Raw genomic sequence first — 27155 nt, 5'->3', positions numbered from 1 at the left:
ACATTGTCATATTATCACATTATCACATCATCACATTATCATATTATCATATTATCATATTATCATATTATCATATTATCATATTATCATATTATCATATTATCATATTATCATATTATCATATTATCATATTATCATATTATCGTCTTATTATCACATTATCATATTATCACAATATCATATTACCACATTGTCATATTATCACACTATCATATTATCATGTTATCACGTTGTAACATTATCGTATTATTACCACATTATTATATTATCACAATATCATATTACCACATTATCATATCATCACATTATCATGTTATCACATTATCATATTATCATATTATCATATTATCATATTATCGCCTTACTGTCTTGCCATTTTATCATAAAATATCTAATATGTTGATCAGTACTATCACACTAAAGAGGAACGCAATAAATTTCACAGCGCGAGAGCAAGATTCCGTGTTCATTACTGCCAGAACCGAAGAATAATACAGATTCCGAAAAGTTGAAAAGTATTTACAATTTAGAAGAGGGACTTACCGGTGGAATCGCGTACAGCGTGTAGGGAGAAATACCGTGAAAGTTGTACGAGGAAAGATCGAGAGAGAGTTGAGAAATTAAAAGAAGAAATAAGACGGGCATAGCATGGCGCAAAAATATATGAAGGATAGGGCTTGGAGTGTAGTTGCAGAAAAAGCTCGCGGCAGTGAAAAGAAAACGTAAGAAGCAGCGTTATAAGAGGATTTGATGAGAAATCTGAGGCGAGGTGTTAGAAGAAAATAATACAGAAAAGAACCGTCCAAAAGAATAACGGGATATATCTGGGAAAAGTTCAGAGATAAAAAGAGGAGAAGAAAAGAGGAGGTAAGACTCGTACAACCTGAAATATGATATAACGAATCAAAAATTGAAAAGTATAACTAAACTCGAATTGACCAAGGAAATTGAGGGTGTACGGAAAGATACGGTGATCGTAAAACCAACGAAACGGCTAGGGAAAATGATAGGCATCGCGTCACTGTTCGATTATCGTATTTGAGAAATAAAACACATTTTCTACTCGACGATCCTTGATTACAAAAATTGTAATTAACACTGAATCAAACGTTGCGATGAAAATACAATTCTAAATTATTATTGAGTGTGTCATGAGTGCGTCATAACTCCGGCACGATTGCGTCACGGGTGCGTCATAGGTGCGTCGTGGATGCTTCATAGGTGCGTCATGTATGCGTCAGGGGTGCATCGCGAGCGTATCAGGGGTGTGTCACGTCTATATCATTGGTGCGTCATCTGTGCGTCACTGGTACGTCACGTGCGTCATGGGTGCGTCATGGATGCTTCATGGGTGCGTCACGTGTGCATCATGGGTGCATCACGAGCGTATCAGGGATATGTCACGTATATATAACGGGTGCGTCATCTGTGCGTCACTGGTGTGTCATGTGCGTCATGGATGCTTCATAGGTGCGTCATGTATGCGTCATGGGTGGATCACGAGCGCATCAGGGGTATGTGACGTGTATATAATGGGTGCGTCATGTGTATGTATAGGTGCGTCACTGGTGCGTCACGTGCGTCACGGGTGCGTCATAGGTGCGTCGTGGATGCTTCATAGGTGCGTCATGTGTGCATCACAAGCGCATCAGGGGTCTGTTTCGTGTATATAATGGGTGCGTCATGTGTGCGTCATCTGTGCGTCACTGGTGTGTCATGTGCGTCATGGGTGCGTCATGCATGTTGCACGGGTGCGTCATGTATGCGTCATGGGTGCGACATGTATGCGTCATGGGTGCATCACGAGCGCATCAGGGGTGTGGCACGTGTATATAATGGGTGCGTCATGTGTGCGTCATGCGTGCGTCATCTGTGCGTCACTTGTGTCATGTGCGTCATGGGTGCGTCATGCATGGTTCACGGGTGCGTCATGTGTGCCCCACGTGTGCGTCATATGTGCGGCGCAGGTGCGTCACGGTGTGCGTCATGCGTGTGTTGCCAGTGCGTCACGAGTGCGTCACGATATTGTAAGAATTATCGTAACAAATCTAGGGAGACTAGATTTTAATCATAAATCATAGCGTGCATACTAGAAATAAAACGTGGAAAGTAACTCGTACGACCTTTCGTTATATAGCCGTTTTGCCAAAGTGTCCACCACAAAGTGCCACGCGATCGGATAAATAAAAGAACGAAAGAATCGCGAGGTCAACAAGAAGATATTAAAAAACGGAAACAATAGAATTTGCACGCAATCCCGGATCGAGAGGAGAAATAAAGGACGAAGGAAGAAAATGGAATGACTTACGAATACGTGCAAACAGAAAGAAAGAAAAAGCTCGAGGAATCCTGTGATATCGTTTATGCGTATCTTTAAAAGGTAAAAGAGAGAGAGACAGGGAAACAAAAGGTAGAATGGGAGAAAAGGGAGAAGGACAGAATTTATCAGTCTGAAACGAAATGAAAGAAAGCACAATGCGAGAGTGGGGAGGTGGAAAACGAAAAGCTTAAAGATAACAAGACGCAAAAGGAATGGAACAGAGGTTCCCAAATTTCTTTTACCGTTGAAAATACTTTGGGAAAGATCGTTTTTCTTTAATAATGTCTCCTTTAATTATGCTTATCTTCCATTGCCCGACTTCGGAGAAATATCTAAATTCTACTCATTCGAGTTTTTTCAATTTTCGAATTTTCGTTGCGATGCTCAGATATTATTTAAAATGTTCCTGAAAGATATCTATTCTTACTTTACTTCGGCACATTCAGCTATAATTTTATTTTAGAAACTTGTCTTTCATATTTAAAATAAATATACAAGTACAACCTCTTTAAATATGAAAAATACAAATTTGAAAAATATTAAATTTAGTCTTAAAAACCGAAGATCAAGAAAAAATAATTTATAAATTCTTATTATTTAATAATATTTAAGTTAACAATGTTTGTTTAACCGTACAACACATTCTCCATCTTGTTATATCACTATTTCACCTTATATCGCCACGTACTATATAGCCAAATAATTACCACATGTCATTACATGCGTTTTGCTTAAAAATTAAATCCAGTCTTAAAAACCGAAGATCAAGAAAAAATAATTTATAAATTCTTATCATTTAATAATATTTAAGTTAACAATGTTTGTTTAACCGTACAACATATCCTCCATCTTGTTATATCACTATTTCACCTTATATCGCCACGTATTATATAGCAAAATAATCACCACATGTTATTATACGCGTTTTACTTTCCACGTCTTGCAATTGCCGCCTATTATATGACCACACGTCATAATTTTACGTGTCACAATTTCCATATATCGTAAATGCTGTGTGTTATATTACGCGTCGTAATTTCACGCGTCGTAATTCACCGGATGGTAATTGCAGCGTGACGCAATTTTAAACGCGGTAATAGCCGCGCGACATGCAGCCATGTCGTAATTGCCACGCGTCATGTTTTGCATGCGTCGTAATTGTCGCGCGTCATAGCGACACGCGGCGTAATTTCTTGCGCCGTAGTTACATTCGTAATTTGACGCAAGGTAATTGTTATGTATCGTATTTTGACGAATGGCAAATTTCAGCATGTCGTAATTTGTCGCGTTGTGATTTGACGCGTGGTAATTGCCATGCGCAGCAATTGCTACGTATTGTAAATTGACGCGGGGAAATTGCTGCACGGCGTCATTTGTCGTATGGTAATTGCTGCGCGTCGTAATTTGTCGCATGGTAATTTCTACGCATTGTATTTTGGCGAGTGGTAATTGCTACGTGTCGTATTTTGACGCGTGGTAATTGCTGTGTGGCGTAATTTGACGCGTGGTAATTGCCACGCAGCGTATTTTGACGCGCGGTAATTGCTACGTGGCATACTTTGTCGCATGGTAATTGCTACGCAGTGTAATTTGACGCGTAAATGTTTCTACGCGTAGTAATTGCTATGCGCTGTAATTTGACGCGTGGTAATTGCTGTGTGGCGTAATTTGACGCGTGGTAATTCCCACGCGGCGTATTTTGACGCGCGGTAATTGCTACGTGGCATACTTTGTCGCATGGTAATTGCTACGCAGTGTAATTTGACGCGTAAATATTTCTATGCGTAGTAATTGCTATGCGCCGTAGTTTGACGCGTGCTAATTGCTGTGTGTCGCAATTTGACGCGTGATAATTGTTACGCGTCGTACTTTGCCGCATGATAATTGCTATGTGCCGCATTTTGACGCGTGGAATATGTTGAGCGTCGTATTGCAACGAATTGTTACGCACCGTAGGGAATTGCTACCTTACGTGAATTGCTGAATCACGATAATCAATATCTACATTTCAACAGAAGCAAACACAAATCAATTATCAAATATTGTTGAATGTACCGTTTAATTCGTCTTCTTACATACTCTCTCGTTATATTGCCGGATCACGACAATAAATATATATTTGTATAACAAAGTCAGACACAAGTCAATTAGTAAAAATTGTTGTGTATCCCTTCTAATTTCTCTTCCTTCGTACTCTCGCGTTATATTGCCGTATCCCGATAATAACTATATTTCTATAGCAAAGTCAGATACAAGTCAATTAGTAAAAATTGTTGTTTCCCTTCTAATTTCTCTTCCCTCGTACTCTCGCGTTATATTACCGTATCTCGATAATAACTATATTTCTATAACAAAGTCAGACACAAGTCAATTAGTAAAAATTGTTGTGTTTCCCTTCTAATTTCTCTTCCTTCGTACACTCGCATTATATTGCCGTATCTCGATAATAACTATATTTCTATAATAAAGTCAGATACAAGTCAATTATTAAAAATTGTTACGTATCCCTTCTAATTTCTCTTCCCTCGTACTCTCACGTTATATTGCCGTATCTCGCTAATATTCAGATTTCACAAACAACGTAACAAATTACTCATTAAAAATTGTTGAATGTCTCATCTAATTTTCCTTTTTACATACTCTCGTTATATTGCTGACTCTCCATAGTATCCATATTTCTACAACAAATGCAATAAATTACTTATTAAGCATTGTTTAATGTCTCGTCTAATTTGCCTTCACTCATACTCTCGCGTTATATCGCCGAATCTTGATAACATTCACATTTCTACAACCAACGTAAATTACTCATTAAGAGTTGCTCAATTTCCCATCTAATTTGCCTTCTTACATACTCTCGCGTTATATTGCCGAATCTTATTAGTACCTATATTTACATAACAAAAGCAAAAAGTCACTTATTAAAAATTGTTGAATTCCTCTTGTAATTTACCTTCACCAATACTCTCGCGTTATATCGCCGAATCCCAATAACATCTGCATCTCTACAACCAATGCAAATTACTCATTAAGAGTTACTGAATTTCTCATCTAATTTGCCTTCTTACATACTCTCGCGTTATATTGCCGAATCTTAGTGGTACCCATATTTGCATAACAAAAGCAAAAAGTCACTCATTAAAAATTGTTAAATTCCTCTTGTAATTTACCTTCACCCATACTCTCGCGTTATATCGCCGAATCCCGATAACATCCACATCTCTACAACCAACGCAATAAAATACCTATTAAAAATGATTGAACATCCAAAATAATTTGACTTCTACCAAACAACTTGGATCCTAATTTGCGAACCACTGAGAATCGGCCTATTTCGTGCGTGTACGTGTGTGCATGTCAATTTGCGAAATAAGTAAGCCGCGTTCAAGCATAAATGTACGGCACAGTATCGAGGAAACGGAGGATTCTATTCCCCTCGGTTGTCCTACTTAGTTTTAACGTTGAGTACCACCACTTGATGAGGATAATTAGACGGGGATACGTTTGACGCGCAAGCGGATACACGGATACAGCAACCACGATGGGTATCAATCACCAGGAACGGAGCTGTTGTTTGCCGATCGACACGATGCCTAGAAACGTTAGCATGCGCGAGGAAGTTTCCGTTTCCGGCCGACGGAAGTTCCTCCGTCGCGGTGGTTTCCGTTAACGATCGTCGTATTTGCAAGAATATAGGAATTCTTCTTTCTAATTCTACGCAGTCACTCGTTATAACAAAAGCATTCGATACTTTATTTTGATTATTTAACTGATAATTTTTTAATTTTTTTAGTTATTAACTTACTTGGTAACTTATTTGTTAATTTATTTTAGGCAAGATTTGTTGATCAACTTTTATTTATTTTTATTAACTCATTTTTAATTGTATTTATTTATTAATTTATTTTAGATAATTACTATATGTATTTATTTAATAATTTTTGTTGTATAATTAATATATATATATTTATTGATTAAGTCAATGTATTTATTGATTAATTTTTAATGGTATTTATTAATTTATTTTTTACTCTATTTATTTATTAATTTATTTTTTACTCTATTTATTTATTAATTTATTTTACACAATTATTATATTATGTATTTATTTAATAACTTATTTTGTGTAATTAATATATACATATTTATTGATTAAATCAATGTATTTATTGATTAATTTTTAATGGTATTTATTAATTTATTTTTTACTCTATTTATTTATTAATTTATTTTACACAATTATTATATGTATTTATTTAATAATTTTTTTTTATAATTAATATATATATATTTATTGATTAAGTCAATGTATTTATTGATTCATTTTTAATGGCATTTATTAATTTATTTTTTATTCTATTTATTTATTAATTTATTTTACACAATTATTATATGTATTTATTTAATAATTTATTTTTTACAATTAATACACATATTTATTAATTAAATCAATGTATTTGTTGATTAGTTTTTAACGATATTTATCAATTCATTTTTAACAGTATTTATTTATTAATTTATTTTACACAATTATTATATGTATTTATTTAATAATTAATTTTTTACAATTAATACACATATTTATTAATTAAATCAATGTATTTGTTGATTAATCTTTAATGGTATTTATTAATACATTTTAGTCTGAATTTATTTTATAAAATTACTATTTATAAATGTATGTCAATTTCAATTTATTTATGAACATAAAATTATGACAATTTTTTAATTTATTTAAACCTGAACATTGATCAATTCATTTTAAACGAGTCATATATTAATTCATTTTATACTACAATTTATTAATATTTTTTCCTGAAGAATTATATCAATTCCCTTTTGTTTATTTAAAATTTAAAAAATGTTTGCTATTGAATTTTTGAATATTTCTAAATTCCCCGTCGATGTTGGTATTCCAGAAATAACATTTTATGAAAATGTACGTGTCAAAAGGTGCTATCAAGATATATCTCTTTTCTTCCGGGTTCAAAGATATGTCTGACAATGCAAGATCCATTTCCACTGTCTTCCATATCCTCCTTCCGTATTCCTGTTTCGTATTTATGAATTACGTTTCGCAGAAGTTAAAAGAATCTTTATGTTGCATTATTTTTACAGGCCGATCGATAACATCGTTAATAATCTCGAAACTCTGCGTCGTCGTTAGTTCTCAACAAAGCCGAACAATGATTTCGGATTATCGTATTAAGGAAGAGGGATGAAAACGACGTAAAGCCACCTTTACTTACGAGAAATTAATGCAGAAAAGCCTCGATACAAGGAACATGAATACGAAAGCGGCTGAACCTTCTAACCTTTTTTAATTTACAACACTCTTATTCTCATATGTGCTCATATATAATGCAGAGGGCCACTTTATGCGATGAAATTTCAAATGAAAGCCTCGCGATTCATATCAGGAATACATTATTTTACACGGGGATAACGGTGACATTAATTTATATCAGCAATTACGGGGAATGATATAAAAATATTCTGGAACGCAGCGAAAAAGTAATATTTCAAGTACTGAATTTAGTTAGATTAAAAACTTGATGAATTTCTTAGATTAAAATATTGATACCTAATGTTAACACGTATTTGTCTTGATACAAGATTCAGTTGAGCAAACAGTGAAAAGAAATCAAGAATTAGGTCAAATAAAAGAAATTATGATAATTATGTTATGTTGCGTGATAGCGTAACGCGTAAAGTAACGGACTACGAATCTGAGGGTCCACGGTTCGAGTCCCCGGTCAAGTCCCAGAATTTTTTTCGGATTTTTATTCGATTAGATTATTCAAATATTCGAAATATTCGAGTTTCGAATGATTTGAGTACTCAAAATGTTGAAATTCGAATATTTAAAACGTTGAAATTCGAATGTTGAATTTATTGAATAATTTGAACTAATTTATTCGAGTAATTAGAGGATCTAAATGTACTCAAATTACGCGAATAATTCGATCAGAATATTCGAATAATTCAATGAAAATATTCGAATAATTCGAACATCCAAATCACTCGAGTAATTCGAAAATTAGAAGAACCCGAATAATTCTAAAATTGAAATACTAAAATAACTTGAATTCAAATGTTCCAATACTGATTTCCAAATAATCTGAACAATCGTCAGAATTTCGAATTCATGAAAATTCGAATACACGAGAATTTGAATTGTTAGATTAAAAAAATGTAAAAATTACCGCACTGATGCAAATACGCTCGACATGTTGGCAAAAGTGTTAATTCAGTAAAATGCAATTATACACGATCGCGGATAACGAGGTTTTAAGAAAGGCAAGCTACAGTATCTTGTATATTTCAGAAAAAAACGAGAGAAAGGACCTTTCATGTTTCTTTTCGCTTCTTTTGAACAGCATCCCCAGTTTTTTCGGGCGTATAGAGGCAGCTCGTTCGTTGCACAAACTAAATTATTCGTGGGATATAACGAGTGCATACATTTTCCAAGGCAACGCTTTCCGTTTTCCACAAAGTGCTAATTAAAGGCGCAGTGGGTGTGCGGTACGCGAAGAAGGAAGGCTCCGGCACCATTTTTACATCTTTACCGTGAATTCCGCTTTGGAACGCGACTATTTCTCTTTCTTTTATCCCCGTCCCAGCTGCCCTTCTTTGTTCCACGAGCGCGCCATGGTAAAAGGGCTAATAATTTTATGCAGCCACGGCGTGCATTCGTTTATACCGCAATTAAGAAAATAAGCGAACAAACCCAGTACCCTTTCTCTTCCATCCGGCTTGTAATTCTGAATTTTTATGTCACGTTAAATTAATGTCCGTCCGTGACGATTATTTACTGGAGACTGCTTCGAAATACCGATCCGATTTTATACGATTACTATTTAACTCAAACAATTTTTATCCCTTAACATCCCGCTTTATTAAAAATAATAGATATTCGATAAGGCTCATTCTAACAACAATTAATTTAGAGGGTTTTAGGAAATTAAATATTAGCCCGTTAATCATAAAAATGTTCATGACACGTGAAGCCGGGAGCTTCAAGTGTTCCGCTTCGTGCGGACATGATATAAAAGTAAATGGGAAAATATGAAATATACGTAGTCCGATAATAAGCAACAGACCAGTCACCGGTTCTTTCGTAGTTCGCTGACACAGACAGATATCGAATACGAGGATCGAACATTGTTTGATTTTGGTTACTGTCATGTCTCCCGCAGACCGACCCGACAGAACGGGTGTCTGCAGCCTCACACGCTCCATTAATTCCCGCTGTGCGCCCACGCCAGCCTCTATCTCCAGACTTCGTCACTTGTCAGATAAAAAATGATGGATCCTCCATCGCGGCATCGACTAATTACAGTAGACGTACTCTCGACCATATTTTTCCCCTTTTTGTTTCTCTCCTCGCGGTATCCACTATTTCTGATCCGCTTCGATCCTCGTGGAGAAATTATACAAAAATTGATGGATATCGTTCTCGCGGTCTGCTCGAGAAGTTGTAATTCTTGTGTACAGTTTCGGATTGGAGAGGACGCGATAAGAATAACTGTTCTCTAGCGTTTAATGGCATCATTTGGAAGATAAATGATTATTGGCAATGATGGCAATAGTGGCCGAGATAACTGGCAATGGTGGACAATGAGCGGTTATTGGCGATGATAAGAATCTAAGCACAGATGCTAGCGGCGAAGGTGAGACTTGATCCTTGACCTCGTCCGAGTCGCAAAGTATGGTTTAAATACTTTTAAAATGCAAGTTTAATCATAGTTGTAATCTTGATGTAATTTGAATTTGAATATGGTGAAGGTAAGTTGCGACGCGCGACATTTGCAGCTTGCGACAATTGCAGCTCGCGACAATTGCAGCCCGCGACAATTGTAGCGTACGACAATTGCAATTGTGACATATGTATTGTAATTGCAACTCGCGATAATTGCAGCCCATGATAATTGCAGCCCGCGACAATTGCAGCTCGCGACAATTGCAGCTCGCGATAATTGCAGCTCGTGACAATTGTAGCCCGCGACAATTGTAGCGTACGACATTCGCAATTGTGACATATGTATTGTAATTGCAACTCGCGATAATTGCAGCCCATGACAGTTGCAGCCCGCGACAATTGCAGCTCGTAACAATTGCAGCCCGCGACAATTGCAGCCCGCGACAATTGCAGCGTACGACATTTACAGCGCATAACATTTGTAGCCACGGTAAATACGTTGTCCAAGAAAAAGCGATTAATACCATTATCGAACTGATCGAATCGTCAGGGTTGTTTCGTTAACAAGAACACGGAATAAAAGAAGCTGTAGGGGTAGGAAGGCCACGATAATATTCCTCGGGCGAATTCCCACGGAACTCGACCCTCGCCATAGTGAGATGTCAGACTCGAAAACAATGCGGCCCACGTACCGAAGCCGTGGAATCAAATGACGCTGGAATACTAAACACTCTGCTGGAATACTTACCCTTAGCTTCAGGCTGTTACAGACTGTAAGCAAACGGTCTTTCGTCTGATCTTGCGCACGTATTCGCCACGTGACCGGCTCTTTTTCGACGGTTTTACCTCGGCTTATGGTGTCATCGTGTTACGTGGAAATGGGGAAGAGAGCTTTGTTACATGGGTGTCGATGGACCGGTTGATTTGCTGGGAATTTCAGAAAATTCTTCTGAGAGGTTCTCGTGGAAGTTATCAACGGTTGTTGTAGTTTTTGATGGGCAGATTTTGTCGTACGCAATGTTCAAACGTAACATTAAGAATATTTATGTAGTAGTTAAATATCTGATACTTCTATTGAGTTGTAATTATTACGCGCTGTAGTTGATGAGCATTACAATTGTCGCAAGTTGCAATTGTCGCAAGCTGCAATTGTCGCTAGCTGCAATTGTCGCGGGATGCAATTGTCACGGGCTGCAATTGTCGCGGGCTGCAAATGTCGTGGGCTGTAATTACAATACATGTGTCACAATCGCGACTGTCGTACGCTACAATTGTCGCGGGCTGCAATTGTCACAAGCTGCAATTGTCGCGAGCTGCAATTGTCACAGGCTGCAATTGTCGAGAGCTGCAATTGTCGCGAGCTGCAATTGTCACGGGCTGCAATTGTGACGAGCTGCAAATGTCGCACGCTACAAATGTCACGGGCTGCAATTGTCGCGAGCTGCAATTGTCGCGAGCTGCAATTGTCGCGAGCTGCAATAGTCGCGAGCTGCAATTGTCACGAGCTGCAATTGTGACAAGCTGCAAATGTCGCACGCTACAAATGTCACGGGCTGCAATTGTGACGAGCTGCAAATGTCGCAGGCTACAAATGTCGCGCGTCATAATTTTTTCTACATTATATCGGTAATTAAAAATAGTCATATACGATAAAAAATCGTCGGATTTTGTCAGAAACTATTACAAATTATCAGATTTTATCAGAAAAACGTCGGTAATCGTCCAGTTTCGTCAAATTTAGTTGGAACCTATCGGAAACCATCGGTTGTTCATTTCACCGCCATATTATTCCGCATTGTACCAGATCTCGTCTTTTCGTTTTAAGCAGTATTCATTTACATTTCTCAGCAGCCATAACGTCTAGTTACCCCGCTGTTATCAAGACTCCCCGTATCAGCCTGCGAATGAAACGACAGTCTGAAGTGTACCTACCAGCTCCTTATTTACCTCCTTATCCAACCCGTTCGCCGTGGTGCATTATACTAATTCCAGGGTCATGTAACTTCCACGTCTCGAAGACATTAGTATAAACCAGCCGGGGTCGAATACTAAATCTCGCCACATACGTGCCAGCCCTTTTCGCGAACCGCAATCCCCGCGTTCGTGAGTGTGCGAGCACAAGTCTGCTCATCGACGTGGACCAGCGCAGGGCGCGAGAGCGTATGTTTTCGACCCGTTTCCACCGAAACTTGCCGCGACAACCCTCGCGACCTCCTCGTTCATCCGATTCGCCTCTGTTCACCGATTAAGCGCCAGATTAACCTTGCGACACGAACCCACCGATCCCGCGTTTCTTGATACTTTAATCTTTCACTGGAACGCCTTTACATCCTGGCTCAGGAACGGAGTTTGCAGCGTCCTTCGGGAATCTGATCGATCAGCATCCAGGTCAAAGTGGACCGATAAGGGCGCTGAAGAATCTCGAATCGCTTTATTTCGATTGCTTTCTGTTTTCGTGCACTGGAAATATGGACCGGCTTGTCGAATGACGTGACTGGAACATCTCTGTTAACTTATTGATTGTAAACTTAAAATGGACGTGGTGAAATTGGTGCTGCGGTAGAACACGTGTGGGTGGATTGTTTTTGTATTTGGATTTTGATGTTAGAGAACGGTTTGTGGTTGTCTCGGGCAAATCTAACTTGATGTTAGGTCAGGTTAGTGTAACGTTTAGGTAACGAGTGCGGTTGGAAAAATGATACATTTCAAAGTGAGAATTTAAAACGATGGTCAAAATATCTTGAAATTAAAAAATAATCTTACAAATGGACAAAATAAAAGGAAATAATAATAAAATTGAAAAATAAATTTCACAGCGTCATTTTTAAAATAAAGGATGGTTGCTCTTTTAGCAAAAAGATGAAAGTAGAAATGTTTGGCAAAAATATTCGAGAAAAATATGTTTTTCCGCGTTTTATGGAATCACTTCACGCCGGTGAATTATGACTTAAAGCGTGACCCGACGTTTCCATAAAATCCTCGGTGTTAATTAACAAACGCAAGGGGACAAGTTTCGAAAAGCAGCGAAAGTAATGAGCTTCACTCGTGGTTCACAAGAAATGGAAATTCTTCGGCAAATGAAGTGCCACGAACGTAATTAGATCGTGGACTTAAAAATTAAACCAATCTCATACTACATTTTCTTCGTGATTATGGCTCCGTGTTGCGAAATGTAAATTATATATCAATTCGGTCAAACAAAATTTAAAATGATAGTTTGGGGGGATATTTCATTAAATTTGTCTTTGTAATTTGTTTTTACTTACTTTGGCAATTTGGGGATTTTGGAATTTGGGGTTTTTGGAATTTGGGGATTTTGGAATTTGGGGATTTTGGGGATTTTGGAATTTGGGGATTTTGGAATTTGGGGATTTTGGAATTTGGGGATTTTGGAATTTGGGGATATTGGAATTTGGGGATTTGGAATTTGGAAATATTGGAATTTGGGGATTTTGGTATCTAGGGATTTTGGGGATTTTGGAATTTTGGGACTTGGGGATTTGGAAATTGCGGATTTTGGAATTTGGGGATTTAGAATTTGGGGACTTTGGAACTTAGGAATATTGGAATTTGGGGATTTTGGTATCTAGGGATTTTGGAATTTGGGGATTTTGGAATTTTGGAATTTTGGAATTTGGGGATTTTGGAATTTGGGGATTTTGGAATTTGGGGATTTTGGAATTTGGGGATTTTGGAATTTGGGGATTTGGAATTTGCGGATTTTGGAATTTGGGGATTTGGAATTTGAAAATATTGGAACTTGGGGATTTTGGTATCTAGGGATTTTGGGGATTTTGGAATTTTGGAACTTGGGGATTTGGAATTTGCGGATTTTGGAATTTGGGATTTGGAATTTGGGGACTTTGGAACTTAGGAATATTGGAATTTGGGGATTTGGGAATTTGGGGACTTTGGAACTTAGGAATATTGGAATTTGGGGATTTTGGAATTTGGGGATTTGGAATTTGCAGATTTTGGAATTTGGGGATTTGGAATTTGGGGACTTTGGAATTTGGGGATTTTGGAATTTGGAATTTGCAGATTTTGGAATTTGGGGATTTGGAATTTGGGGACTTTGGAACTCACGAATATTGGAATTTGGGGATTTTGGTATCTAGGGATTTTGAAATTTGGGGATTTTGGAATTTTGGAATTTGGGGATTTTGGAATTTTGGAATTTTGGAATTTGGGGATTTGGAATTTGGGGATTTGGAATTTGGGGATTTTGGAATTTGGGGACTTTGGAATTTGGGAATATTGGAATTTGGGGATTTTGGAATTTGGGGATTTGGAATTTGGGGACTTTGGAACTTGGGAATATTGGAATTTGGGGATTTTGGTATCCAGGGATTTTGGAATTTGGGGATTTTGGAATTTGGGGATTTTGGAATTTGGGGATTTGGAATTTGGGGATTTGGAATTTGGGGATTTGGAATTTGGGGATTTTGGAATTTGGGGATTTTCATATGTAGGGATTTTAGAGTTTGGGGATTTGGAAATTTGGAATTTGGGGATTTTGACATCTAGGGATTTTAGAGTTTGGGCATTTCGACTTTTGGAATTTGGGGACTTTGGAATTTTGGGATTTTGAAAATTTGATTCTGATTTAATTTTGAGATTCAACAATTTGAAAATTAAGGAATTTGGAAATTTGAAATTTGCCAACTCGAGTATTTGGGGGTTTGGCGACTCAAGGATTTGTAGATTGGATTAGTAAACTAGGGACGTTCCTAATTCCCCAAAATTATAATTCCTAACTACCTCCTCAAATATCACACAACTCCAACCCTACATCACATACGTACAAATGCACTTGACTCAACTCACATCGTTCTCAACCACCCTCCACATTTTCCGATCCAGTAAATTATTCGTTTTTGCAAGTGACTGTACCGGTGCCACCAAGTCCCGCAGGACAAAAGCTCGCAGAAGAAGACGGACGAAAGTGGAGGAGCATTTCGGTGGCATGAATCGAGAGAACAAGCAAAGGAGGTATCTGGCGCCGGGATAACGGCGCCTGGCGCCTGTCCGTCTGCCTCTCGGTGTATCTGGCGCCAACGGGGCTCCTGCAGGATCGGGGGCTAACACCCATCCCCTCGGGCTCTTCCAGCCAAAGCGCAACGTTTCGAAGTCGCCTCATCCCCTCCTCTGCGTGCCTCCACCCTCCCGAAGGGAAATTTCGATTCAACTAACTACCGAATGTCCAAACTGCAGTTACAGTCAGCCAACTCTTCGGCGCGAAATGAAATATCGGAGGACATTGGGGTTAAATATTTCACTTTCTTCTTGTTTTTTTTTTTTTTAGTTAAGATGTCTAGGTATCTGATATTTAAAGAATTCATAGATTTATATAGCAATAATAAGTTAACCATGAGCCTAGTGCCTTATTCGTGCTTGAAACATACGGACGCACCGTATGCGTCATACCCGCCTATATCGATTCCGGCCAAACCGTGCGAGATACAACTTTTTGTCAGAGGAGCAAACCTTCTTAGAATGGGCCGAAACCCCCAGGAAAATTGTCAGAAGTGGCGTAAAGCGGCTGAATGAGGAGATGTTGATGAGGGCGGGATCCGCCGGCGTCATACATGCCTATATCGGTTCCGGCCAAACCGTGCGAGATACAACTTTTTGTCAGAGGAGCAAACTTGCTTAGAATGGGCGAAAACCCCCAGGAAAATTGTCGGAAGTGGCGTAAAGCGGCTGAATGAGGAGATGTTGATGAGAGCGGGATCCGCCGGCGTCATACATGCCTATATCGGTTCCGGCCAAACCGTACGAGATACAACTTTCTGTCAGAGGAGCAAACCTTCTTAGAATGGGCCGAAACCCCTAGAAAAATTGTCAGAAGTGTCGTAAGGTGCGTAATGGAGGAGATATAGAGTAGGGCGAAGGCGGCATATGAGTCTATGGCTCTTGAAACGCCATCCGTATTAAATTGTGCTATTAGAAATGAAGAATTATTAGCCGGTACACTTGGTACATGGAGGACTGTTACTAGAAGCACCTTCGAGGGACTAGTTTGTGATAGGGCATGTACTGTGTACCCATTTAGGTGGAACATGTCTGCCCGGACAGGCTCAGATTAATTCTATACTTCTACAAGACTGTTGTATGAATCCAAACGTTCGCAATAGCAGATAGCAATTAACTCCAAAATATATTGTGCACTTAGCTACAAGGCGAGTCCTCACTGGATACAAAGGCAAGTCTTGAGGAAAGGTGACCTTAGGTCCACATAGCCTTAAGTTTAATTAAAATTTAATATATGAAGCTGTCTTCTTTCCAACATGTCCCTGTGTTCTTTTCCGAGTTAGGTCACCTGCGCAAACCCCTAGAACGAACCAGTAAACCGCTAATAATAATATGCCTAGAAGATTCATGAGAGGCATAGTCAATCTGGGACATCTACCCCAAAATTACCCTCATTTTTCCACTCTCGAGGCTTACACGAGCAAACTTCGTCATCCCCGTCCCCCAGAATTTCTTTTTCTCGTGCTCTTTCGACCATCTTCACCCCGTTTCGCCCACCTCCGCCGTCGTTCTTATCACAACAGGGTAGCTCATCTTCCTTTGGTATTCGACTGGTTGGCGGCAAGGAAAAGGGGCGAGTCACTTATCGATCCGTCGAATTCCGCATGGGGAATCTGTTTACCCGAATTTCGCGCGTCGGAGAGGAAATATTCCGTGTACGTGAGAGAGTGCTGGTCCAAGCATCCCCAATATGGCTACATCGAGTTCCCCCTTTATCAACAGAACAAGACTATTGCTGAGACGGTTTTTTCTTTCGTGTCAAGTTTCTCTGCGTCGGTTTGCAAACTGGGGTGGGACGGTCTTACATGGATATTTGACGCGTCTCTGAGGCATGCTTCGAGTTTGGAGGTACTTAGTGTATGAGCCACGTGTCAAATGTGAAAATCTTGAATAACGACAAATTAATACAAAATAAATGAAAAGTTCCTGAAAATATTACTTTATTAATTATTTTATGAACCGCCTAAAATCGATAAACGCAAATGGAAATAGCTCCTAAATCCTTGTACGTTTAATAAAAGCGGGAAGAAACGATATTCAAGCATTTTGACATTAAAGAATTAAACAGTCCGGTGATACGATCCTCGCTGAATAATGAGAGTGCCATTTAGAAGTTGACGGAATTTCAAGGAAGCGAAGTAAATAGCTCGTTTTAAAATACGACCTGCAGCCGGATTATAAAGTGGTATTTTGTAATTGTTCAGCATTCTTGTGACAGCGACTGCTTCTTATAATTAAACCGACTGTCTGAGGATCAAAATCTACGATATTTTGTACGTTTTTTTTTGTCTGAGAGGGAGGAGGTTTTATGCAAAAGCTTTTATATTCTGTGGTGTGTGTATAATTGTATCTGGGAATTCGGAGAGTTTGAATTGGATTATTCGAAATGATAGGAATTCAAGTATTTGAGTATTCAAATGATAGAAATTCTAGTATTCGAATGATCAAATGATAGGAATTCAAATATTCGAGTACTCAAATGATAGGAATTCTAGTGTTTGAATACTTAAATGATAGAAATTCAAATATTCGAATACTCAAACGAGGGGAATTCAAATATTCGAATACTCAAATGATAGGAATTCAAATATTCGAATACTCAAATGATAGGAATTCAAGTATTCGAATACTCAAACGATGGGAATTCAAATATTCGAGTACTCAAATGATAGGAATTCTAGTTTTCGAATACTCAAATGATAGAAATTCAAAGATTCGAATATTCAAATGATAGAAATTCTAGTGTTTGAATACGTAAATGATAGAAATTCAAATATTCGAATACTAAAATGATAGAAATTCAAATATTCGAATACTCAAGTGATAGGAATTCAAATATTCGAATACTCAAACGATGGGAATTCAAATATTCGAGTACTCAAATGATAGGAATTCTAGTTTTCGAATATTCAAATGATAGAAATTCTAGTGTTTGAATACTTAAATGATAGAAATTCAAATATTCGAATACTAAAATGATAGAAATTCAAATATTCGAATACTCAAATGATAGGAATTCACGTATTCGAATACTCAAACGATGGGAATTCAAATATTCGAGTACTCAAATGATAGGAATTCTAGTTTTCGAATACTCAAATGATAGAAATTCAAGTATTCGAATATTCAAATGATAGAAATTCTAGTGTTTGAATACTTAAATGATAGAAATTCAAATATTCTAATACTAAAATGATAGAAATTCAAATATTCGAATACTCAAGAGATAGGAATTCAATTATTCAAATATTCAAATGATAGAAATTCTAATATTCGAATACTCAAATGATAGAAATTCAAGTATTCAAATACTCAAACTATGGGAATTCAAATATTCGAGTACTCAAATGATAGAAATTCAAATATTCGAGTACTCAAATGATGGGAATTCAAATATTCGAGTACTCAAATGATAGAAATTCAAATATTCGAATACTCAAATGACAAAAATTCGAATATTCGAATACTCAAATCATAAAAATTCAAGTATTCAAATATTCAAACGATAAATATTCGAATGTTCGAATACTCGAATTATGGAAATTCAATTATTCGAATATTCAAATGACAGAAATTCAAATAGTCGAATACCCAAATGATAAAAATTCAAATATTTGATTATTTAATGATTCAAAACCCTAATATTCGAACATTCGAATGTCAGAAATTGTAATATTCGACTACTCAACCACTGAAAAATCAAAAATCCCATCCCCGAGCACCCCAAACCGCGTCAACCACTATCATTATCGACTAATTCAGTCAGCGTCATTCAAAGAGGCCGTATCTCCCCCCCCCCCCCCCCCCCCCCCAAAAAAACAAGAATTCCATAGCAATCGAACATTTCGCGCGAAACAAGTTGGCGAACTCGCTAATCGACGCCAGAGATTGAATCTCGCGAAGCTCGCCGCTAACGAGCCGAAATAACGGCAACGTTTCGAAAGTCACGCGGAATGCAGATGGAATTTTTGTCAATTTTATTTTTCCTCTCCTCCCTAGCAGCGTGTCCCTCTCCGTGTTACACGAATTTCACGAATTTCAATCGGGCCGAGGGGGCTGTTGTTTTTGCGTTTTCGCGATGGCTGGTTGAAAATTTCGCTCGAACACGTACCGCTTCCCTTAATGGGCCGCAATTTTCCCTCGATGGAGAGAAGCGTTTCATAATTGACGAGTACTCGCACTTTAACCCTCGTTACCCTCCCTCTATCCGACCCCTTATTCCTCGTTTTACTCGGAGCTAGTCCGAGTTGTCGGCCGCAGCTTCGAAAATCCAAAAAGTCACGTTTCCAGATAGATAACGAACCGCCGCTTATTACGGCGCACGCTTAATTGTGCGACGAGTGTTGTTCGAAATAATTATCACGCCACTCGAAAACGTTCGCCTCTTCGTTTACGGACGCCATCTTTTTGTCGGCTTTTCTCGGGAATTGAGGTAGTAAGATGATAAGTTTATCACGCACCTTATGACGCAAACTATAATTACCACCAACAAGTCTTAATGACGCACCTTATGACGCAAAGCAAAATTAGTATCAGAGTCTTGGTGACGCACTTTATGACGCAAAGCAAAGCTAGTACAATCGAGTTTTTGTGACGCACTTTATGACGCAAGGGAAATTAGCACCGACAAGTCTTAATGACGCAACTTATGACGCAAAGCAAAATTAGTATCAGTCTTGGTGACGCACCTTATAACGCAAACCAAAATTAGTACCATCGAGTCTTCGTGACGCGCCTTATGACGCAAACCAAAATTAGCACCAACAAGTCTTCATGACGCACCTTATGACGCAAACCAAAATTAGTATTATCGAGTCTTCGTGACGCACCTTACGACGTAAAGGAAATTTGTATCGACAAGTCTTCGTGACGAACTTTACGACGCAAACCAAAATTAGCACCAACAAGTCTTCATGACGCACCTTATGACGCAAACCAAAATTAGTATTATCGAGTCTTCGTGACGCACCTTACGACGTAAAGGAAATTTGTATCGACAAGTCTTCGTGACGAACTTTACGACGCAAACCAAAATTAGCACCAACAAGTCTTCATGACGCACCTTATGTCGCAAACCAAAATTAGCACGATCGAGTCTTCGTGACGCACCGTATGACGCAAACCAAAATTAGCACGAGTCCAGAATTAAATACCAATTACAATTTACATGATCAAGGATGAATTGAAAGTACACCTAACATTTCAACTTTCTTCACTCGTTTTAACATTGCAGTAATGATCACCGACAACCCATGACTTGACCCAGGTGTTTGGACTACCCCAGTCGGAATAGAAAAATACCCACACGTATTTTCGGTGGTATTGGTCACAACTGAGTCAAAGAACAAGTCGGCAAACGTTTCGAGTGGTCGAACGTCAGAACGTCATATTGGACTGTTCAAGGTGGGGTCCCTTGAACCTGGCTCAGCCTACGCGCCAGGAACAGGGTTGTCTACGGTACATACCGTAGTCAAGCCAGGAATTGGCGCGTGGGAGGCTGACCCAGGGTTGGAAGGACCCCAATTGGTCAGAAGAGAAATGTCGCCTAGACTCACACGTATTTGTGGCAGCAGTGTTGGCTCGAGCCAATTAGGCGAAAGTGACAGGCAAACGTCTCGATAGTGCGAATTGCTGCAGTTATTGTCATTATTCTCATTTGCCGAAATGTAAGTGGACGGTGGGTAGCTTTTGGGTCTCACGCGCCAACTCCTGGGTTGTCTACAGTAGAACGTATAGTACAAGAGTATGATAGAATCTACATACAAGGTTTTACATGAACCATTTTTACATCGTTCAATCAAGGTTTTACATCATCAAGGTTTTAGGTCATCAAGGTTTTAGGTCATCAAGGTTTTAGGTCATCAAGGTTATACACCATTCAGCCATCATTAATAAAGCTATTCAAAAGTTACAATTTTACATCAATATAATTATATTAACAAGTTCAACGAACCTATCTAAGCTTCTCAATATATCAAACAATTTTAAAAAAACATATTAAAATTTATTATTGAGCAAATACAACTTTTATTGTATCATTATAGTTGAGCCGCAAAAGAGAGGGAAAAAGAGGAGTCAACATTGAACGCTTATCGAAACGCGGTCCTCGTAAAGCCACCCTCGCATCTGTCTTCGTGAAAGAACCTCGATAACTTAATAAAAGCTGCGAGTGGGGGTTCAGATAACAAGGCGGGAATCATGGACGCCAAAAGTCCCTAGGAATCCGGCAGCCTGGTGCATAAATTACGCAACGAGACCCGTCGATTTGCCGGCGTTTAACGTGCTTAATGGAAATTTAATGCTTCTCCGTCTTCGATAATAATAAATAACCCGACAGATAAGGCTACCAATGAGTAAAACCTCCCTCTGTTATGGCGTTCAATCATGAGTCCGCATAAAAAAAAAATGGCTGAAAGTTGAATAAAATCAATATCTTGAGTCAAATAATTCTTAATGTTTTTACTTGTTATTGTTATTAATTTTAATTAATTTTGTAGTATTTAAAAATAAGGGAGAAAGGAAGAAATTAAAAGAATTCTACGTTAAATTGTAATGACTGATAAAAATAAAAGATTATGATTGAGAAAGGAAATTATTCACAAAAAATGTAAAAAAATATCTGAAGGAGCTGCAGAATAAATAGAAACCTTTATTTAATCGTTAAATTAACAATAATATAACTCACGTTACAGTAATATTTAAATAAAAAAGTATCTAAAAGCAGGGGTAGAAAAATGAAATTGAAAATACAAACCAACGTTCACATATTTCCCTTAATCAAAAAGTAAAACGACCAACTGTCCGAATACAAAATGATCGCAACATTTTTGAACCTTAGCACAGTAATGGCGGCTGGGAGAAGCTCGCGGACTCTTTGTCGATGCACAAACACCGATGTTTTCCCTATTCACCCTCAAAGCGGGGCAACAAACGAAGATAACTCGAATAAATGTAAAAGGGGAGCCGGCTGACTTTTTCTCTAAGTGAAAATCGATGGAGTTTTATTGTGTGTCGAGGTATTCGCGAAAACTTCTCCCCTGTCTCCCCGATGGCCTGTTCTTTATTTAGTTAGAACTCCCTTTCGTCCGCACGGAAAATGATCGAAATTCGATAATAGTCGATGGCTGAATAATTTTTAGCTGTTAGACTCCCTCCTCCGTTCTATATCTTCGGAGCACACTTGGCTTGCCATGTTAATTCAACTTCACAAAATGCCTTCTGTTGATTACAAACGTCTTTTGGAATGTTTTTCACGATTAAATTATAATTACGTATACTTTAACCTTGATAATTTACTCTTTTCAAAAATTCATCAAATTTCCAAATATTACAATATGTGTTAGTGCAACGGTGCCTGAACTTTACCTTGTATTTACATGTAATGTACTTTTGTGGGATTTGTTAATACTCCTCTGAAACGTGAAGGCAAAAAGTGCGAAAACATATGAAAACATCGTTCAATTGAAACGGGGAGTGAGGCGGTAGAGTGAGCTATAGCTATGTAATCTACGACGACATTCGCGAAAGCCACTAGTGGACCATCGTACGGAAAGATGGTGTCCACCACTATAGTGGCGCGCCGTGCCCAAGAGGTTAAGATGGTACTCCTTTTGTAGCCTAGCGCGGACCATGGAGAGATCCCGTTTTATGACTGCGCTACCCGACAAGACTCCTTGTCACCTCGAACTTTATACTTAACGATTACATTAAAAACTAGATATTAATTTAATTCAAATATTATTTAATAAGTGTAACAAATATGATCGTGTGTTTTCAGCTCACAGGTGGATTGTCATACAGAGAAATGACGAAAGGCACCATAATGGCGTTAAGAGGTTAACTTCACATTTCAGCAGATTCTTAGCGTCATTTCTCAAATTTTCTAAACATCCATAAATATCTTAATTATCAAATTCTCAGATATTCGAGTTATCAAGTTTCGTGGTGTGTTGTATCAGAAATGGCGGACTCTTCGAAAAAAAGCTTTTCTTCCCCGCCATAAAAATTTTACGATGGTCACGTTATTTCGTGTAGTGGCCTTTATTTTCCCGTAAAAGTTTCACGGTGTTATCGCGCATCGTTATTTGCGCCGGAGGGACGAATTGTTTCATTGGTAAGTGCTCTGATATTTTTACGCCGCGACTACATCTCTCCGTTTCTAATTTTCTTCTCTTTTTATCAAATAAAATATATTATTCTGTGGTGATGAATTTCTGCTGCGATGTTTTTTATTACCTCTCCATTTTTAATTTTCTTTTACTGGAAAAGATAGGTATGTTATGTGAGATATTAAAAATTCGAGATATTTTATTGTGAATTTATTTAGTTTAATAAAATTGCTGTGTACAATATTAAATAACAAAATGAATAATTTTTTATTGTATTATTAATATTGAATATCGTAGATATAACAGTTTATATTTGTACAGATAAGCATCTAAAATGGCCGAACCTTGTGATGCATTCAAAATGGCCGACCTTGTGACGTATTCAAAATGGTCGAACCTTGTGATGCCTTCAAAATGGCTGAACCTTGTGACGTATTCAAAATGGCCGAATCTTGTGACGCATTCAAAATGGCCGACCTTGTGATGCATTCAAAATGGCTGAACCTTGTGATGCATTCAAAATGGCCGACCTTGTGATGCATTCAAAATGGCTGAACCTTGTGATGCATTCAAAATGGCCGAACCTTGTGATGCATTCAAAATGGCGGAAGCTAAAGAACATGACACCTCACTAAATGACAGTTCGGTTAAAAATGCCTTAAATACCTTAATGAATCAATTTCTTTCCTTAACGAAAAAGCTAAAATGAACGAATAGAAAAAAATTGAAAGAAGAATCTTAAATTTGAAAGACACCCATCAAAATTATCGAAGTCATCCTTCTCACGATACATTTAAAAAATTGCAAACTGTAGCAAATCAAGAGTGTACGAATGTAGGACTTAAAATGAACGAATAGAAAAAAATTGAAAGAAGGGTCTTAAATTTGGAAGACACCCATTAAAATTATCGAAGTCATCCTTCTCACAATACATTTAAAAAATTGCAAACTATAGCAAATCAAGAATGTATGAATGTAGGACTTAAAATGAACGAATAGAAAAAAATTGAAAGAAGGGTCTTAAATTTGGAAGTCACCCATTGAAATTGTAGTAGTGATTCTTTCCACAGGATGTTTCAGAGATTCCGGATACCAAGATGGTGCGACGGCGAAGGTAACCGATGGATCGCTGACATAGCAAGGATTCAATACCGGCTACGTCTCGAATGCTACGAACGACCTGAATGCTTGTAGCCGGATCGCTTCGCTCGAATCTAGACCGATCACAACGACGATCTGCTCGAACTTCGTCGACCGTGCTAGCAAATTTCCTTTCCAGACTAACCGTAAACGTTCCGCGTGTACTCGCTGCCTTTAAACGCGTTGGCATTGCTGCCTAAACGATTGGTAAATTTCTGCTTCCAGGAAATGAAATCTGAACTTCAAGGTGAAGTATTTTGGAAATGGAATTTTTGGAAATACGTGTATTTTTATTTTTATTATTTATTTTAATAGGTTTTTATGAACGGGAGTAGAGGATAAGGAATCTTAACGAAATACGTTCTTGTATTTTACATATAAGGCATAGTTGTAATTCATCTACATATATGGCAATTTATGATGATGGTCACCATATAAAAATTGCCACGATTTTAAATAAATAGTCTAATAATTGACGTCACTATTTAATTTTTCTAAGCAAATATAAGAAAAAAATATTTAAAACCAGTTTATGGAATTTGTAATTCCTCTATGTATATTGCCATTTACCATGATCATAGTTGACTAACAAATAACTACAATTTTTAATAAATAACTTTAATAAATAATTTGAATAGGTCCCAGAAAAAATGATTTGAAACAAATCCATGAAGCTTGAAATTCCTCTACGTATATTGCCATTTTCCATGATCACAAATAACTAACAAAATTATTACAATTTTAAATAAATAACTTTAATAAATAATTTGAATGCACTCCAGAAAAAATTATTTGAAACGAATCCATGAAGCTTGTAATTCCTCTTCATATATTGCCATTTACCATTATCACAATTGACTGACAAATTACAACAATTTTAAATAAATAACTTTAATAAATAATTTGAATAGGTCCCAGAAAAAATTATTTGAAACCAATCCATGACGTTTGTAATTCCTCTTCATATATTGCCATTTACCATTATCACAACTGACTAACAAGTTTCTACAATTCTTAATAAATACTTTTAATAAATAGTTTGAATGCACTCCAGAAAAAATTATTTGAAACCAATCCATGAAGCTTGTAATTCCTCTTCATATATTGCCATTTACCATGATCACAACTAACTAACAAAATTACTGCAACTTTAAATAAATAACTTTAGTAAATAATTTGAATGCACTCCAGAAAAAATTATTTGAAACGAATCCATGAAGCTTGAAATTCCTCTTCATATATTGCCATTTACCATGATCACAACTAACTAACAAAATTACTGCAACTTTAAATAAATAACTTTAGTAAATAATTTGAATGCACTCCAGAAAAAATTATTTGAAACGAATCCATGAAGCTTGTAATTCCTCTTCATATATTGCCATTTTTCATGATCACAAATAACTAACAAAATTGCTATAACTTTAAATAAATAACTTTAGTAAATAATTTGAATGCATTCCAGAAAAAATTATTTGAAACGAATCCATGAAGTTTGAAATTCCTCTTCATATATTGCAACTTTCAATGATCACAATTAACTAACAAAATTACTACAACTTTAAATAAATTCCTATAATAAATAATTTAAATAGGTCGCAGAAAAAATTATTAGAAACCAATCCACGACGTTTGTAATTCCTCTTCATATATTGCAATTTTCCATTTCCACAGCTAACTATAAAATTACCAGGATTCTAAATAAACACTTTAATACTTAATTTCACTATTTATTTTTCTCAACAAACATAAGGATCTTAAGTTTTTGATTCCTCTACGTATATTGCAATTTTCCAATATCACTACCTAAAACAATACTAAGATTACAAACGAATAATCTAACACTTAATAATTAAATAATCCAACAACGAAACAATTCACAAACTAAGTATCTAACAAAAAATTTATACAGAATTGTGTGTAAAAAAATATTTCAAAGCAACCAGACTTTCACCCATTTTTCGATCCACTTTTCCTAGAAAGTGTTCCACCCCGATAAGGATTTCTGTCCAGTCGGATATTTTGCATCGCAGCAAACGGTCTGAACACGTTTAGCGAATTAATTATTGGAAGTGCAGCAGCGCGCTCCGCGAGCTGTCAGTCGTTACAAATTCACCGCGATTTGTTGGTTAAAAGCGTTCGTAGACGGCCATATGAAAATCCGCGTCAACGTTCATTTGTGTACGCTAACGATCTGTAAATTCGTCGGAAATTAGTTTCGCTCGGCGCCGTTGTCGAAACCGTGAAATTGTTGATCAACGATTCGTTAAGTTATGCAACCTCCTCACGTTCTGTAATATTCTCGTACGTTTCAAACATTTCTTTCGATAAATTTTTTCGTTCAACATATTTCTCACACAGTTTTTTCTTATATTGTTATTCATGTTTTCAGTGATTTTAACTTGAAAGAACTTTCACGGAGAGCCTGTCATATTGGATGTGAAGCTCGTCTAAAACCTAACCTAACCACTTACGTTCTCCATCATCCTCACTGCATCAGCCATTTTGTCTCGCTAAAATTTTCCCATAATCCACGCTCTACAAACTTCTCAAACAAGTTATACTTTCCTTAATAATAATAAATTATTTCTTCATTCTTCTTCGGGTATTTACAATTTTAGGTTAGGTTTGATCTCAGAATTCATAGCTATGAATTATTGTTCAATTACAAAATTTATTACTGTTCAGTCATATCTGAAGTATTAATAAATGATAGTATTGAACAAATTATATTGTTAAACTTGTTATTGATCAATTTGATTCGATGATCTGATACAATGTCATTCAATAATTTTTATTTTCGCAAGTTAATTCAATTGACCAAGTTTCGAGCAAAATAACTGTCAGAGCT

This window comes from Megachile rotundata, chromosome 11, assembly GCF_050947335.1.
Source record: "Megachile rotundata isolate GNS110a chromosome 11, iyMegRotu1, whole genome shotgun sequence".
NCBI lineage: Eukaryota > Metazoa > Arthropoda > Insecta > Hymenoptera > Megachilidae > Megachile > Megachile rotundata.
Note: the sequence above shows the minus strand (reverse complement) of the source record.